Raw genomic sequence first — 17,471 nt, 5'->3', positions numbered from 1 at the left:
GGAGCTGCCAATTCCCATCCAGAGCGCCCTGAGAGGAGCCCGCAGAGATGACAGGCTGCTGCTGGTGAGGTCGCTTCAGACCTCCCTGCTCACTGTGGATGGATGGGCACCGAGCTGGGAAACTTGGTGCCCAGACCATCTCCCACACTGGCACTGACCAGCTGAGGTCAATGCCAATGTAAGAGCATGATGGTCCGAGCGCATCCCTAGGAAGCCCTGATTGGTCTCCTGGAGGAGCCTCTCCACGAGGGTCGCCATTCTCTCCATGGAGGAAGCATGGCGCTCGGCTATGAGGCTCATTGCATCGGTGATCGTCCACGTAGACTCCTCCACCATGGACACCAAGCCAAGCATAGCCTCATGTATTTCCACCAGATGCTTCTCACACCTGGCCGGATTTCCTGCATTTGCTGTGTCGTGGACAACTCCAGAGGCACATCATCAGCCATCAACTGAGCATGTGCCTGATCCCCTGTAGTCCTCCGGCAGCTGGTGCCATAGGCATTCTCTGTCTCTGCCAGCTCCTCTAATTACTGTGAAGTGCCCTCACCATTGTGCCCTGGGAAACTAGCCGATGTTCTAATTCCCACCAAGGTGCTAGCATCTGCGCTGGTGCCTGCCTGACAGAGATGGTGTGATGCTGGTGCCTGCCTGACAGAGATGGTGTGAGACTTCAGGGCCCTCAGGTGTGAGAGGGGGCCTCTGCTGCTCCTCCTCCCAGCCCTGCTCCGCTGACACTGAAAGGAAGAACAAGGACATTGGATCAGTTAACATGGAGACAATGTCAATGTGCATCCCTGTCCCCCGGATCATTATGTGCTCATCTTTCCATAAGCAATGGTCAAGCCATGTTGCAAACTTCAATTGCTAAACATTCAGCACTGCCATGGCTGTTGGGAGAACAATGGTGACCTCACTGCTGGGCAAACATACCTGCCCGTGGCACCCCAGCCTCATCGACACCGGTGGACCTGGGTGCATGGCACTTCTCCAGATCTAGGGTCTCCTGCTTGAAGCAGCTGAGAATCGCCAACTGTGCTGGGACGCCGCCAGTCCTCACCCGTTTGGCAGCATTATGTGTATTCTTCTCCTGAAAAGGAGAGAAGAGCATTGATTAGTGTTACTTGTACCTGGACTCTCTCCATGGACGGCCCACCCCAACCAGAGTGGGACATTGCAGGGCTCCAGTGCCTTCTCACCCCGCTGCTGCTGAACACTCACACAAAGATGCTAGGCCTATTCCCCCTATCTCCCCCTTGGCCAAATGCTGCCTACATCGCATTTGGCACCACACAGTCTAACCTTCCATAACAAGGAGGTGCAAACACGTGGAGCACAGAGGGCAGCAGATCGATCGGTGCCATGCAACCTTGAAGCTCCCCTCCCAGCATGTTATCACCCTGACTTTGACATGTCCTGGAGTTCCAGCACTGCGCCGAGGTGCAGCTGCTCCAGATTCCCCATAAAACAGTCATGTGGGTCTCAGAGTACCACATGCTGCGGGGGCAGAACTCATCCCTTCATCACCTTCTCATGGTGAGCTCAGAATGGGCAATATCCGCTGGCCCACCCAGCGAAGGACACATGCCGTCAATGATTCAATGCAGTCACTACACTCAGACTTGGGGGCAGGTGGAGGGGAGGGGTGAAAGCCTACCTGCTGGGGTAAGTGATCAATGTCAACATGGTACTCACCCTTCCTGAGCACAACAGGTCATTGAAGCGCTTGCGACACTGAATCCAGGTGCGCTGCACCACATCGCAGGAGCTCACCACCTCCGCCACCTCCTCCCAGGCACATTTGGTCATGTCGGGGGGCCTCCTCTTCCCATCCTGGGGTATGAGGACCTCCCGCCATCCTGCCACCTCCTCAAGGAGGGCAGCAAGGCAATCGTCAGAAAAACGAGGGGCACAGCACCTCCCCCCACCACCCCCCCCCCCCACCCCTGCCCTACCCTCCTGCCTGGCCTGCTCAGCAGCAGCGCTCTGGGAAGCCCTTCCACTCGTCATGTTTCACAGCCTTTGAAAGGCTGCAGCAGCTTTTTAAAACAGGCCTCCGGGTCGCCATTGGACCCAGTGGCCATTGCAATCCCGCCGCCGCCCGTCCACTCCCGCTGTCCTCAGGAGCTGCGATTCACGCTGGGCAGGCCTTAATTGGCCTGTCCATGTAAAATGGCGGCACGGACCCAATCACGGGTGACGATCTGGTCTGCATCCGCCCGCGCCCGCTCCCACACTGCTCCCGCTCCCGACACGCAGAAAATTCTGCCTAAAGTTTACTTTTAGAAAAGCAAACCACTTCAGATATTGGAAATTTGAAATTAAAACAGAAAATGCTGGAAATGTTCAGCAGACCTCACAGAGTCCATGGAGAGAGAAACAGAGTTAGCATTTCATGTCAATGATATTTCATCAAATGTTTCTCTTTCCACAGATGCTGCCAGACATGAGTATTTCCAACATTTTGTGTGTTTACTTTTAGACTTTGGTTTAGCCTTCATTCTGAACCTCACTTGGTGAGGCTATTAATCTAAATGCTTACTTTACAGCTTGTATTGTTACCAAATTCAGTTTGCCACCATACAATGAATTTCACACCATAGGTGGGGGCACAGTGGAATACAGTTGGGAGGGAGTTTCCCTGGGAGGCCTCAACATCGACTCCGGACCCCATGAAGTCTCATGGCATCAGGTCAACTATGGGCAAGGAAACCTCCTGCTGATTACCACGTACCGCCCTCCCTCAGCTGATGAATCAGTGTTCCTCCATGTTGAACACCACTTGGAGGAAGCACTGAGGGTGGCAAGGGCACAGAATGTACTCTGGGTGGGGGACTTCAATGTTCATCGCCAAGAGTGGCTCAGTAGCACCACTACTGACCGAGCTGGCCACGTCCTAAACGACATAGCTGCTGGACTGGGTCTGCGGAGGTGGTGAGGGAGCCAACAAGAAGGAAAAACATATTCAATCGCACCTTCACCAACCTGTGCTGTAGATTCATCTGTCCATGACAGAGTCGGTAGGAGTGACCACAGCAGAGTGCTTGTGGAGACAAAGTCCCGCCTTCACATTGAGGATGCCCTCCATCGTGTTGTGTGGCACTACCACCACGCTAAATGGGATAGATTTCGAACAAATCTAGCAACTCAAGACTGGGCATTCATGAGGCGCTGTGGCCCATCAGCAGCAGCAGAATTGTACTCAAACACAATCTGTAACCTCATGGCCTGGCATATCCCCCACTCTACCATGACCATTAAGCTAGGGGACCGACCCTCGTTCAATGAAGAGTGCAGGAGGCATGCTAGGAGCAGCACCAGGCATACCTAAAAATGAGGGATCAACGTGGTGAAGCTATAATACAGGACTACATGCGCGCCAAACAGCATAAGCAGCAAGTGATAGACAGAGCTCAGCGATCACACAACCAATGGATCAGATCTAAGCTCTACAATCCTGCCACATCCAGTCATGAATGGTGGTGGACAATTAAACAACCCACTGGAGGAGGAGACTCCACAAATATCCCCATCCTCAATGATTAGCACATCAGTGCAAAAGATAAGGCTGAAGCATTTGCTACAATCTTCAGTCAGAAGTGCCAAGTGGATGATCCATCTCAGCCTCCTCCAAAGGCCCCCAGCATCACAGATGCCAGTCTTCAGTCAATTCAGTTCACTCCACATGATATCAACAAACAGCTTAAGGCACTGGGCGCTGTAAAGGCTATGGGCCCTGACAATATTGCGGCAATAGTACTGAAGACTTGTGCTTCAGAACTTACGGCGCCCCTAGCCAAGCTGTTCCAGTACAGCTATAACACTGCCATCTACCCGGCTATGTGGAAAATGCTAAGGTATATCCTGTGTACAAAAAGCAAGCCAAATCCAACCAGGACAATTACCACCCCATCAGTCTACTCTTGATTATCAGTAAAGTAATGGAAAAGGTCATCAACAGTGCAATCAAGCAGCACTTGCTTAGCAATGACCTGCTCTCTGATGCCCAGTTTGGGTTCTGCCAGGGCTTCTCAGCTCCTGACCTCATTACAGCCCTGGTTCAAACATGGACGAAACAGATGAACTCCAGAGTGAGGTGAGAGTGGCTGCCCTTGACATCAAGGCCACATTTGACCAAGTGTGGCATCAAGGAGCCCTAGCAAAACTGGAGTCGATGGGAATCAGGGGGAAAACACTCCACTGGTTGGAGTCATACCTGGCACAAAAGAAGATGGTTGTGGTTGTTGGAGGTCTGTCATCTCAGCTCCAGGACATCACCGCAGGAGTTCCTCAAGGTGGTGTCCTCAGCTCAAACATCTTCAGCTGCTTCATCAATGACCTTCCTTCCATCATAAGAACAGAAGTGGGGATGTTCGCTGATGATTGCATAATGTTCAGCACCATTCATGACTCCTCAGGTACTGAAGCAGCCTATGTCCAAGTGCAGCAAGACCTGAACAATATCCAGGCTTGGGCTGACAAGTGGCAAGTAACATTCACGCCACACAAGTGCCAGGCAATGACCATCTCCAACAAGAGAGAATCTAACCATTGCCCCTTGACATTCAATGATGACATTACCATCACTGAATCCCCCACTATTAACATCCTGAGGGTTACCATTGACCAGAAACTAAAATGGACTAGCCATATAAATACTGTGGCTACAACAGCAAGTCAGAGGCTATGACTCCTGCGATGGGTAACTCACCTCCTGACTCCCCAAAGCTTGTCCACCATCTACTAGGCACAAATCAGGAGTGTGAATCAGAGAGCAGCTCCCACAACACTCAAGAAGCTGGACACCGTCAAGGACAAAGCAGTCCATTTGATTGGCACCACAAATCCACAAACATTTACTCCCTCCACCACCAACGCACAGTAGCAGCAGTGTGTACCATCTACAAGATGCACTGCAGCAATTCACCAAGGCTCCTTCAACAGCACCTTCCAAAGCCATGACCACTACCATCTAGAAGGACAAGGGCAGCAGATAGATGGGAACACCACCACCTGGAAGTTCCCCTCCAAGTCATTCACCATCCTGACTTGGAAATATATTGCCGTTCCTTCACTGTCGCTGGGTCGAAATCTTGGAACTCCCATCCTAACAGTGTTATGGGTGTACCTACACCACATGGACTGCAGCAGTCAAGAAGGCAGCTCACCATCATCCCCTCAAGAGCAACTAGGAATGGGGAAAATTACTGGCCCAGCCAGCGAAGCCCACATCCCGTGATTGAATAGAAAAAAATAATAAAGTCAGGTACCTTAATATTAAAACTACATGTAACACTTCATGAAACCATCCTCATATTGCGTTATTTACCAAAGCATTAACTAGATTCAGGAAATATTCATGTTACTAACTGTCAGACTTATCAAGATACAGATTAATTTATATTTATTCACTGAAGGCTACTAATAAAACTTGAATTTCATAGTTGGGAGTAAGTTGTTTGAAGTAATTTTTAATTAGATAAAAAACCTTTCGCAGTGTGAACCAGAAATCATACATCAATGTCAAAAATCAATGTAATGAACACTTAACATTTTGAAAATGTGAAAAGAATAAACCACAGAATAATAAAAATATTCTGTCAGCCAACCACATAAAATGTATTTGTGGAACATTCTATATATATCAAGAACATGGCAGCAAATTTTTGCACCGTTCAGCCAATTATGGGTGCTTGGTTACAAGACTATAATAGCCAAATGTAACAACACCTCCACAAGAATTTATAGAAGGTATATAAAATTTCACCATTCCTGCAAATTTTTTCCATTTCAAAATAACATTCCTGCACAAAAACAGAGGACTAAAATCTACGTAGCAGACAATGCTGGATGTCTGTCTCTGACAGAATTCATGCTCTACTTGGATATATAAAGGTTACATTAGTAATAATCTTTATTGATCCTGACTCATTTCAGACAACCGCAAAAGACATATCGTGTATTGCACAGGTGTTCATGCCACTTTGAATTTCTCATGTTACTGTTCCTCAAATCAGTTAAACTGGCCCTGATATGGGGTTCTCTTGGGCAGTGCAGGAGCAGCTGGATATGGTCAAATGTGAAGTAAAAATAGCAGACTCTGGACCAATTTCCATGCAGCTGGCTTATAGATGGCCTATCAAGAATGAGTTCACTTTCCATAATAGTGAATGGTTTTATGTCATCAAAATGTCTGAATTTATTCTTCCAACTCCAATTAAATATTTTAAAATATTATATTTAAAGTATTTACTCCCTTTCACTGCGGCAAATTGTAAACCATATGGCTTTTTAACCTGCAAAGAGACAGGCAGTAATACATTATTGAGGATTCACAAAAAGGTAAAAGCTTTGTTAATGATCTTTCTGAAATCTTTACACATTTTTCACAATATATTTGCTATAGCTATGAATGCGAGAGAAATAGAAAAATATTATTGAGAGAAATTTAGGATAAATTCATGTCCTGTTTAAAATTTTCAACCCTACCTTCCTTGCGCAATTAAAATTTATTTTGCATTTTGTTTTCAGGTGTATAATTAAGTGACTAGTTTATTTAACTAATTCAGCATTTGGATCTCATATCCAACAAAACGCACCTACAAAGAAGTAAGGAAATTGAACAATTTTCAATCAATGCATTAGAATATTATCAGTTAAATTTTAAACATGTATTTTCTTTGTAAGGAAGTTCATTATAAGATTCTTGGAAGAAAACTGTTGTCTTTTTGTAAATATAAGATCATTCTGATCGTGATAATGTTCTGTCGCTATAGTATATAAAGTTTCACAAAAATTTGTCTCATAAAAATAGGAATAATAAATGGCCTGTAGTGTAATAGCATTATCGTACAACAGTTGGAACGACTGTATAAAGATTGAAATTATATTTTGTTTGATACATGAATTGTAAACTTAAATCTAGAATATGAAAAAAATGAAGCTAGAAAAGGTAACTTTGGCCTTCAAGCTTATTTCCTCCAAAGACCAAAGACAGAATACCATCAATTACAGGTAAAACCTCCCTTAAAATACAACACTGGTTTATTTTGTCTGGCCAACAATCTCTGGAATATTAACCTAATTTAACAGCTCACAAATCTAAATTTTCCAGCGGGGCCCTTCCCATATGCACTGAAATCACACATTAGCATATTATACACCACCAGGCAATAGCTTTTTTTGTCCATTAATTTTAAAATCTTGGACTGCAGTTTCTTAATGGGCTTCCTTTTCTATTTCCTGGATTGTTTTAACATCAATAATCTCCATCTCCTTCTCATCAGTTACAGAAAAAGATAAATAAATATATAATAAAATGTATTGAAAGAGAGCAATTCAAAAGGATATTGTTCATTTCTGCTTGGGAAGGACGATTCTCCCCTCCAAGAACTTCATAAAATTATAGGAAGCGAAATACTGCGGATGCTGGGAATCTGAAATAAAAACAGGAAATGTTGGAAAAGCTCAGCAGGTCTGGCAGCATCTGTGGAGAGAGAAACAGAGTTAACGTTTCGAGTCCATTTGAGGTCTGAAGAGTAGTCATACGGACTCGAAACATTAACTCTGTTTCTCTCTCCACAGATGTTGCTAGACCGGCTGAGTTTTTCCAGCATTTTCTGTCTTCATAAGATTATGTTTGCCCCTCTGATTTTCTCCCATGAGTTTATCATGCAGCTGCACACATAGGCTTCTAAACCCCTGAGGCTAAGGAGGATGATTTTCCATTGCAGTGGCAGCAAGGATCCAGAATCCAAGATAGAAACTAGATCTGCCAAGGTGCTGTCCCTTTATTAACCCCACTGTAAATTCCAGTTGTTTTGAAAGCAGGCTTATATTATGCCCACTCACAAGTGGGTGAGCATATTACAATATAATGTAAAAGAGGAAAATACGTCAAATGATGCATTGCATAGCTCACATTTGACATCAGGGGTACGTGTGAATCTCTGCTATCCCATGTTACTGGGTTCATGGGAGAAGTTTCAGAACTCATATAGCACTGTCAACAATGTAGTTGATTGCCTCGGGATCTACTGCATTACTAAAACTGGAGGAAGAACCATTTAACTTATTTTTGCCTTTCATCCTACAGTTCTGAAAAGTATCACAGCTAAATTCCTACCTCGATGCTAAGACATGTTCCCTAGTTGTGGCAAGATTATCACAGGCTCCTGCCCAAAATTGGCCAGACCCTGTGATTTTGGAGGGGATTAAGGATGTCATAAATGGGCAAGTGGATGTTTCACTCTGCCACAGATCTTATCCCACTCTCCACTCACCCCCTGCCCCCCAGGCTTTGCCAGAAATTTTAAAATGATAAAGAACAAAAATTCCTTTAGCCCTAAGGGTTTTCACAGCACAAACCCAAATTTGATCAAATAGCTTCCATTTTTCCTTACACCTAAAAGCCAGTTACTCCAAGGTAATTTTCAACTCTGTATCCAACGAAGTAGTAGATGGCAGTAAACTGAACCTTTCTGCAGTACCAGAAGTACTTCTGGTACTAAAGGCAGCAAATAACTCTGTGAGACCAGGTTCATGCAACACTCTCAGTCATATATTCCAAGGTACAGGATATATTCTTGGGATCTACAGCAATCTTTATTTCACTGGCCCGTGAAATTTTGTCTTATTAGTAGTGATCCAAAGACAACCCAAACTGCACATAAAAATTTGCATTATTTGGTAATTTCACCATTCCCATGCACCCAGCAGGGAGCCATGTTAGAACCGTAGTTACAATGTTATGTCAACCAATGAGCCTCTTCAGTGAGACTCCCCAATGGGAGTGCAGAAGCAGTGAATTTACCTTTGTGTCTTTTATGTTTTCCCTCTTTCAAAACCTCATTTTCTCCAGCCTGCCCAATGTACAATAATAATCCCACATAAAAGGTTTGAAGATTGGTCAGGAACTTGCACTCAACAATACAAACACAGATTTTCAGAGTCTCGATACATAAAATATACAAAATATACCCCGATCGGAGGCGCGGCGCCATTTTACGTGGGTGGGATAATTAAGGCCCGCCCAGCATGACGTCCGCAGGGAAGCGCTATGCGGGCAGCGGGGGTTCCTAAAATTGACAGTGCGCTCTTTCATGCATGCTCACGAAAGAGCGCACTCATCTCCCTGAGGCTAAGTGCTGCCTCAGGGAGATCGCTTCTACTTAAAAAATATTAAAAATAGAAAAAAAAAAATTCCCTTACATGTCCCCTCATGTGAAAAAGTCACATGAGTTGGGACATGTCCATAATTTTTACAAAATCTTTATTAAATTTTTTAAACCCTACATGAAACCTCATCCCGCCCGTGGATGAGGTTTCATGTTTTTTTCTACTTCCCGCCGCGGCTCCTGGCCTGCCCTACAACCTTAAGGTTGGACGGGCAGGTCCTTTAATTACTCAGTTGACCCTGTCAATGGCCTCAATTGGCCATTGACAGGTCAGCAAGCGCACAGCTAGTTTTGGTGCGCTCCCGCCTTCCTGAAAATTTAAATCGGGCTCGGTGACGTCGGGAGTTCCACCCAATGTCACCGTGCATCATTTTACGTGTCGGCAAGTGGGCCCCGCCCCCACTCGCCGACTCATAAAATTCAGCCCATTGTGTGCCAATATTTGGCTGTGAATTGCATTGTGCCCATGCCTATTTGAAAGGATAAAAGCAAAAAACTGCGGATGCTGAAAATCCAAAACAAAAATAAAAATACCTGGAAAAACTCAGCAAGTCAGGTAGCATCTGCGGAGAGGAACACAGTTAACGTTTCGAGTCCGTATGACCCTTCAACAGAACTAAGTAAAAATAGAAAAGATGTGACATATAAGCTGGTTTTAGTGGGGGGGTAGAGCTGGATAGAGGGCCAGTAATAGGTGGAGATAGCCAAAAGATGTCGTAGACAAAAGGACAAAGAGGTGTTGAAGGTGGTGATATTATCTAAGGAATGTGCTAATTAAGGGTAAAAAGCCCCCACCCCCTCCCCACTAGGGCTATCTGTACCTTGCTTGTCCTGCTTTCTACCCTTAATTAGCACATTCCTTAGATAATATCACCACCTTCAACAACTCTTTGTCCTTTTGTCTATGACATCTTTTGGCTATCTCCACCTATCACTGGCCCTCTATCCAGCTCTACCACCCCCCCCCCCCCCCCACCTTAAACCAGCTTATATTTCACCTCTTCTTTATTTTTACTTAGTTCTGTTGAAGAGTCATACGGACTCGAAACGTTAACTGTTCTCCTCTCCGCAGATGCTGCCAGACCTGCCTATTTAAATGGAGTTGGTTAAGACATAAAAGTCATCTACCCACCTCATTTCCATGATTGTAACGTGGCCACAAACAGCTTGGGCTCATCCCCTGACTCCATTTCAGTGCAGGCATCCTCTGCACACTTCATGGGATCAAGTAGCATTCTGTAGAAGCCACACTCTACGGGTAACCTTTCCTTCTTAAAGACACAGCCCCTGTGAAAGAGGAAGTTGCAGCAACGCACTGACGGCTGCTTAACAATTGCTTTTCATCATTGAGGAAGAAGAACTGGCACAGCAAGGGAAAGACAGGGCTCCCAGATTTTGTGATGCCATATTGAATATACTCTGTCAAGGTCCATGTCAGGAAGCAGGCCACATTTCCAGCAGGGGACAGGAAGCATTCCAGTCTAACTCTGTGAAGGAAATGACAGCAGGTGGTGAGGGTTCTGAATGCACAGAGCATGGCACTATGAACATGGCAGCTGTGTTGAAAGAATTTTAATGACCTCACTTGAGTGGTCAACATGAGTAAACCCATGGCTAGGTTTTTCCTGTTGGCATGCGGGGGTGGGACCCACACACAGACGTGTAAAATGATGCATGGTGACATCAGGCAAGCGTCCCGATGTCACCACATGCGATATTTCATTGGGCACGTGCGCAATGATATCCGATGCACGCCCACCATTAATTAACGGGCCACTTAAGGCCCTTGAGGGGCCAATCAATGGCAATTTTTCGACAACGGGCAGGCAGGTAGGAGACTTTTGTATAGACCTCATCCACGGGCGGGATAAGAGGGCTCAGTGGAATTGTGAGTGTGCTCTGTCAAATATTGATTTTTCAAAGTTACTGATACTTGCCCGTGTGATCTGCAGTACTTCAAAACTCATACCAGCTGCTTGGTCTGGACTTACAACCTTCAGGTCAGCACTCTGCAGTGAGGAATCTTTTTTGGGCCTGCAGGTTTCGGGAAGCCTTCCCTTAGCCTGGGAATGAGAGCTGAACTGTCCACTGGAGGCACCTCCTCTGAGGAGGAAGGGAGAGCTAGAAGGGAGAGGAGGCCAGAAGTGCATATTCAGCCTCCAGGTGAGCTACCTTTGGGAGGACAGGCGCAGTCACAAGGGGTGCAGGGCCAAGAGGTAGTCCAAGGTAGAAGGGGCCGCCGAAGATGCCACTATCCTGCTGCCAGGGTATACAGGGGGCAAAGCAGCTACCTCAATATGACTGAGGTGCAGTGCCAAAGGAGGCTCCGTCTCTCAAGTGAGACAGTCAACTATATCTGTCAGATGATTGGGCCTGTGATCTCCATGAACTGTGTGGGTAGGCACCCCATGTCAGTGGCTCTAAATGTCACAGCTGCCCTCAACGTCTATGCCTCTGGTTCCTTCCAGGGGTCGGTGGGTGATCTTTACGGTGTCTCCCAATCAGCTGTCCACACTTGTGTCAAACAGGTTACAGACACTCTGTTCAGGCGTGCATTGACCTTCATCCACTACTGTTGGGACCAGACAAGCCAGACACGGCGAGCCAGAGGCTTCACGGCGATTGCTGGCTTCCCCCCGCGTCCAGGGTGCAATAGACTGCACACATGTGGCCATCAAGGCACCAGCAGATGAGGTTGGTGTCTTCGTCAACAGGAAGGGCTTCCACTCCATGAACGGGCAGATAGTGTGTGATCACAGGATGCAGATTCTACAAGTCTGTGCAAGGTACCCAGGCAGCTCCCATGATACCCACATCCTCAGACATTCCCAGGTGCCAGGGATGATCCGGCTTGATGGATGGCTGCTGGGTGACAAGGGCTATCCCCTCAGAGGGTGGCTCATGACGCCTCTCCGCCATCCAAGAACAAAAGCTGAGCAGCGGTACAATAGGAGCCAGGGCTCCATAAGGTTGTGTGCAAACTCCCTGGAGGACGAGGTCACACATCAGTTCCACTGCAGGGGACTCAGACAAGGAACACATTGGGTAAAACTATAGAAAACTGCTGTTGAACATGCACACCAATATGCTGAGTGCATTGGTAAGCCAGATAGCCTCCAGTCACTGGCTTGGAGCATGGAGAAGTCTGAATCTGCTATGGCAAACAGCATCATGCAGAACGCAGAGCCCAACCTTCCATAGTGGAGGTGGTGGGCACCTCTATGGCAACACTACAAGAATGACCCATGTTGCAGCATCTAATGACTGCTGTCTCAGCTTCTGATGCAGCACAGGCACAAGCTTCCAGATGTATCAGTGCTCCAACAGAAGCTCAGACAGAGGTCATGAGATCCCTTGCTGCTGTCACCCAACCTCTGGCTGCTCACATCTGAGCATTGACACCAGTCATTGTGGATGCTTGACAGGGAAAGCAGGTTCTCACAGCCTTCCAATAATCTGTGCTCCAGCAAATCACAAGGATTTCTGAGATGCCGCCCTTTGGCAGTAGCTCAGAAGAGCACAGTCCTGCTGGCGCCTTTCAGGATGACAGCCTATATGCACCAACCACTGGTACTCCCCCCACCACCCCCCCACCACCCACCACCACTCCCCCCCCCCCCCCCCCACCACTCCCTCCCCACCCCCCCCCCCCCCCCGAGTATCAGTCCAGACTGCTGCTGTCCATTTCAAGGTGGTGCTGTCTGAAGTCGGGCCCTTAAGACCTAGAGTTGCTCGAAGACATCCTGCAAGTCCATCTGTGTTCTCCCCCACTGAAAGTCAACAACCTTCCTAGACATGCTGCAGTCACTGGGGTTGAGATGCATAAGAGCACTAGGCCAGGCAAGGCACACACAAGAAAGAAACTAAGGGGATGCACAAGGGTGATTAGTTCTGGGTTTTCTCTATGTTTTACATATTGTTGGATAAAGATGTTGTGTGAAGGTTCTTGCTGTTGGCCTTTATTGAGTAATGTAGGCAGAATCTGAAGTGCATGTGCTGTGTGGGAATGATTGGTCCATGTTGGGGGTAGGAAGTTCCTTTCAACTGAAGCAAAGCCTCACTATGCAATGCTTCTCACTCTGTTCAGGTGCACATGGTCAATTTGGTCTCCATTCTTCCTCTTCTTCCTCCTCTCCACAAGGTGGCCTCTGGATCCTGGGAAATGTTGGCAGGGCTGTCATTGTTGCGAGGTTTTGAAGGACCAAGGACATGGGCACAAACATGGAGATCCTCTCGGGCATGTTCTCTACTCAGGCGCCAACTGGGCTGGCTGGCAGGCACTTGGAGCTGGTGACAGCTCAAATCAGCCCAGCTTCGTAGACAGACACAGGCTTCTGCATCACCTGAGCCTGAAGGAAGCCGCATGTGATTAAAGTTCCCACTTTTAGTTTGAGTATTATCTAAGCAGCAGACCTGCCATAAAACCCTGAGCCTCCTGTGGCATTGGTGTTCAGGCATGTTAAGAGAGCCGATCCTCTGCCTGTTTACCCTATGCTGGGAGGGGCCTCACGTCCTTGCAGCTGGATTTTGATGGTCATCACTTTGTCCTGCCTGTGGATGGGCATGCAGCTTAGGAAAGTGCAGTTGATTCTACTGTTGATGTCGCTCCAGCTGCAGTTGCTGTTGGTGTTAGTGTTGCTTCTCCTCTTGCCCATCATCAGAGGTGCAAGGTGTAGTTGTGTAAGCTGCTCCCACACTGTGATGAAGGCTGGCATCAGGAAAATGCAGCTCAGTGAAGTGTCAGTCAGATGAACTGACTTCCAAGAAGTTGGCAATCACCTGTCAAGCAGTCAGAGCTCTCTCTGAGAGAAGAAGTGCTGTGAGCAGCAGCCTCTCACCTGGCCATAGCTGGAGCTCTTCAGTTTCACAGATTAAAGCCTTCCCATCCTGTCAGTTTCACTGAAAAATCTTTTCCTGCTGTGCACTCACCTCTTTGACCCTGGCAAGTTGCTGAGAGGTTGGAAATCAATGCAGTGCCCTAGCTGTTAAATCCAGAGTTCAGGGTTTAAATAGTCTTTAATTGGCTTTTAAGTACCTTAATTACTTACCCAACAGATCTAAGGGAGCTCCACATTCACTTTCAATCCCACCCTGGTGAAACCTGGAAGATGACAGGATGATGTCAGGATTGAGATGCAACATCAATTTAACTCCCTGCATGACCCGAAATCCATCTCGCTTTTCCTGTAGGAATTCCGCCTGTTGGTTCAGGAATGAATAAAGGAGGCATTTCCTGCGTATTCTTTTTTATTCTTTCATGGGATGTGGGCATCGCTGACTAGGCCAGCATTTCTTGCCCATCCCTAATTGCACTTGCGAAGGTGGTGGTGAGCTGCCTTCTTAAACTGCTGCAGTCCATGTGGTGTAGCTACACCTACACCCACAGTGCTGTGAAGGAGGGAGTTCCAGAATTTGGGCCCAGCGACAGTGAAGGAACAGCGATATATTTCCAAGTCAGGATGGCCTGTGAATTGGAGGGGAACTTCCGGGTGGTGGTGTTCCCATCTATCTGCTACCCTTGTCCATCTAGATGGTAGGCTTGGAAGGTGCTGTCGAAGAAGTCTTCAAGGTTGCTGGGTGCATCTTGTAGATGGTGCACACTGCTGCTACAGTGCGTCGGTAGTGGAGGGAGACAATGTTTGTGGATGTGGTGCCAATCAAGTGGGCTGCTTTTTCTTGGATGATGTCAAGCTTCTTGTCAAGCGGAGAGTATTCCATCACGCTACTGACTTGTGCCTTGTAGATGATGGACAGGCTTTGGGGAGTCAGCAGATGAGTTACTTGTCGCAGGATTCCAAGCCTCGGACCTGCTCTTGTAGCCACAGTGTCTGTGTGGCTAGTCCAGTCAGATTCTGGTCAATGGTAACCCCAAGGATGTTGACAGTAGTGGATTCAGTGATGGTAATGCCATTGAATGTCATGGGGCGATGGCCAGCTTCTCTATCATTGGAGATGGTCATTGCCTGGCACTTGTGGGGTGCGAATGTTACTTGCCATTTATCAGCCCAAACCTGAATATTGTCCAGCTCTTGCTGCATTTAGACAGGGACTGCTTCAGCATCTGAGGAGTTGCGAATGGTGCTGAACATTGTGCAATCATCGGTGAACATCTCCACTTCTGACCTTATGATGGAAGGGAGGTCATTGATGAAGCAGCTAAGGTTGTTGGGCCTAGGACACTACCCTGAGGAACTCCTGCAGTGATGTCCTAGAACTGAGATGATTGACCTCTAAAAACTACAACCACCTTCCTTTGCGCTAGGTATGACTCCAACCAGTGTAGAGTTTCCCCCCAATTCCCATTGGTTCCAGTTTTGCTCGGGCTCCTTGATGCCACACTCTATCAAACGCTACCTTGATGTCAAGGGCAATCGCTCTCACCTCACCTCGAGAGCTCAGCTCTTTTGTCCATGTTTGAACCAAGGCTGTAATGAGGTCAGGAGCCGAGTAATCATGGATCAACCCAAAATGAGCTTCAGTGAGCAAGTTATTGCAAAGCAAGTGCCACTTTAAAGCACTGTTGATGACCCCTCACATCACTTTACTGATGACCGAGAGTAGACTGATGAGTTCGTAATTGGCCTGATTGGATTTGGCCAGCTTTTGTGTACAGGGCATATCCGGGCAATTTTCCACATTGTCGGGTAGATGTCAATATTGTAGCTGTACTGGAACAGCTTGTCCAGGGACGTGGCAAGTTCTGGAGCACAAGTCTTCAGTACTGTTGCCAGAATATTGTCAGGGCCCATATTCTTTGCAGTATCCAGTGCTTTCAGCCGTTCCTTGATATCATGTGGAGTGAATTGAATTGAATTGGCTGAAGACTGGCATCTGTGATGCTGGGGACCTCCGGAGGAGGCTGAGATGAATCATCCACTCTGTACTTCTGGATGAAGATTGTAGCAAATGCTTCAGCCTTATCCTTTGCACTGATGTGCTGGGCTCCCCCCATCATTGAGAATGGGGATATTTGTGAAGTTTCCTCCTCCAGTGAGTTGTTTAATTGTCTACCACCATTCACGACTGGATGTGGCAGGGCTGCAGAGCTTAGATCTGATCCATTGTCGGATCGCTTAGCTCTGTCTATCGCATGCTGCTTATGCTGTTTGGCACACAAGTAGTCCTCGTTTGTAGATTCACCAGGTTGATGCCTCATTTTTAGGTATGTCTGGCACATCTCCTGGCATGCCCTCCTGCACTCTTCATTGCACCCGGGTTGATCCCTTGGCTTGGTGGTAATGGTAGAGTGGGAGATATGCTGGGCCGTGAGGTTACAGATTGTGGTTGACTACAATTCTGCTGCTGCTGATGGCCCACAGCACCTCATGGATGCCCTGTCATGAGTTACTAGATCAGTTTGAAATCTATCCCATTTAGCACAGTGGTAGTGCCACCAAACATGATGGAGAGTATCCTCAATGTGAAGACAGGATTTCGCCTCCACAGGACTGTGTGGTAGTCACTCCTACTGATACTGTCATGGACAGATGCATCTGTGGGAGGCTGGTTGGTGAGGATGAGGTCAAGTATGTTTTTCCCTCTTGTTGGTTCCCTCACCACTTGCTGCAGACCCATTCTAGCAGCAATGTCCTTCAGGACTTGGCCAGCTCGGTCAGTGGTCGTGCTACCGAGCCACTCTTGGTGATGGACATTGAAGTCCCCCACTCAGAGTACATGCTGCGCCCTTGCCACCCTCAGTGCTTCCTCCGGGTGATGTTCAACATGCAGGAGCACTGAGTCATCAGATGTGGGAGCGGGCGGTACGTGATAATCAGCAGGAGGTTTCCTTGCCACTGTTTGACTTGATGCCATGAGACTTCATGGGGTCCGGAGTCAATGTTGAGGACTCCCAGGGCAACTCCCTCCCAATTGTATATCACTGTGCTGCTACTTCTGCTGGGTCTGTCCTGCCAGTGGGATGGACATACCCAGGGATGGTGATGGTGATGGCTGGGGCATTACCTATAAGGTATGAGTCTGTGAGTATGACTATGTCAAGCTGTTGCTTGGCTAGTCTGTGTGTCCCAATTTTGACACAAGCCCCCAGATGTTAGTAAGAAGGACTTTTCAGGGTCAACAGGGCTGAATTTGCCATTATCATTTCTAGTGCCTAAGCCAATGCCGAGTGGTCTGTCCAGTTCCATTCCTTATAAACTTCGTAGCGGTTTGATACAACTGAATGGCTTGGTAAGCCATTTCAGAGAGCATTTAAATGTCACATATAGGCCAGACCAGATAAGAACAACAAATTTCCTTCCCTAAATGGCATTAGTGAACCAGATGGGTTTCTATGAC

Source organism: Cetorhinus maximus, chromosome 19, assembly GCF_964194155.1.
Source record: "Cetorhinus maximus chromosome 19, sCetMax3.hap1.1, whole genome shotgun sequence".
Lineage (NCBI taxonomy): Eukaryota > Metazoa > Chordata > Chondrichthyes > Lamniformes > Cetorhinidae > Cetorhinus > Cetorhinus maximus.
Note: the sequence above shows the minus strand (reverse complement) of the source record.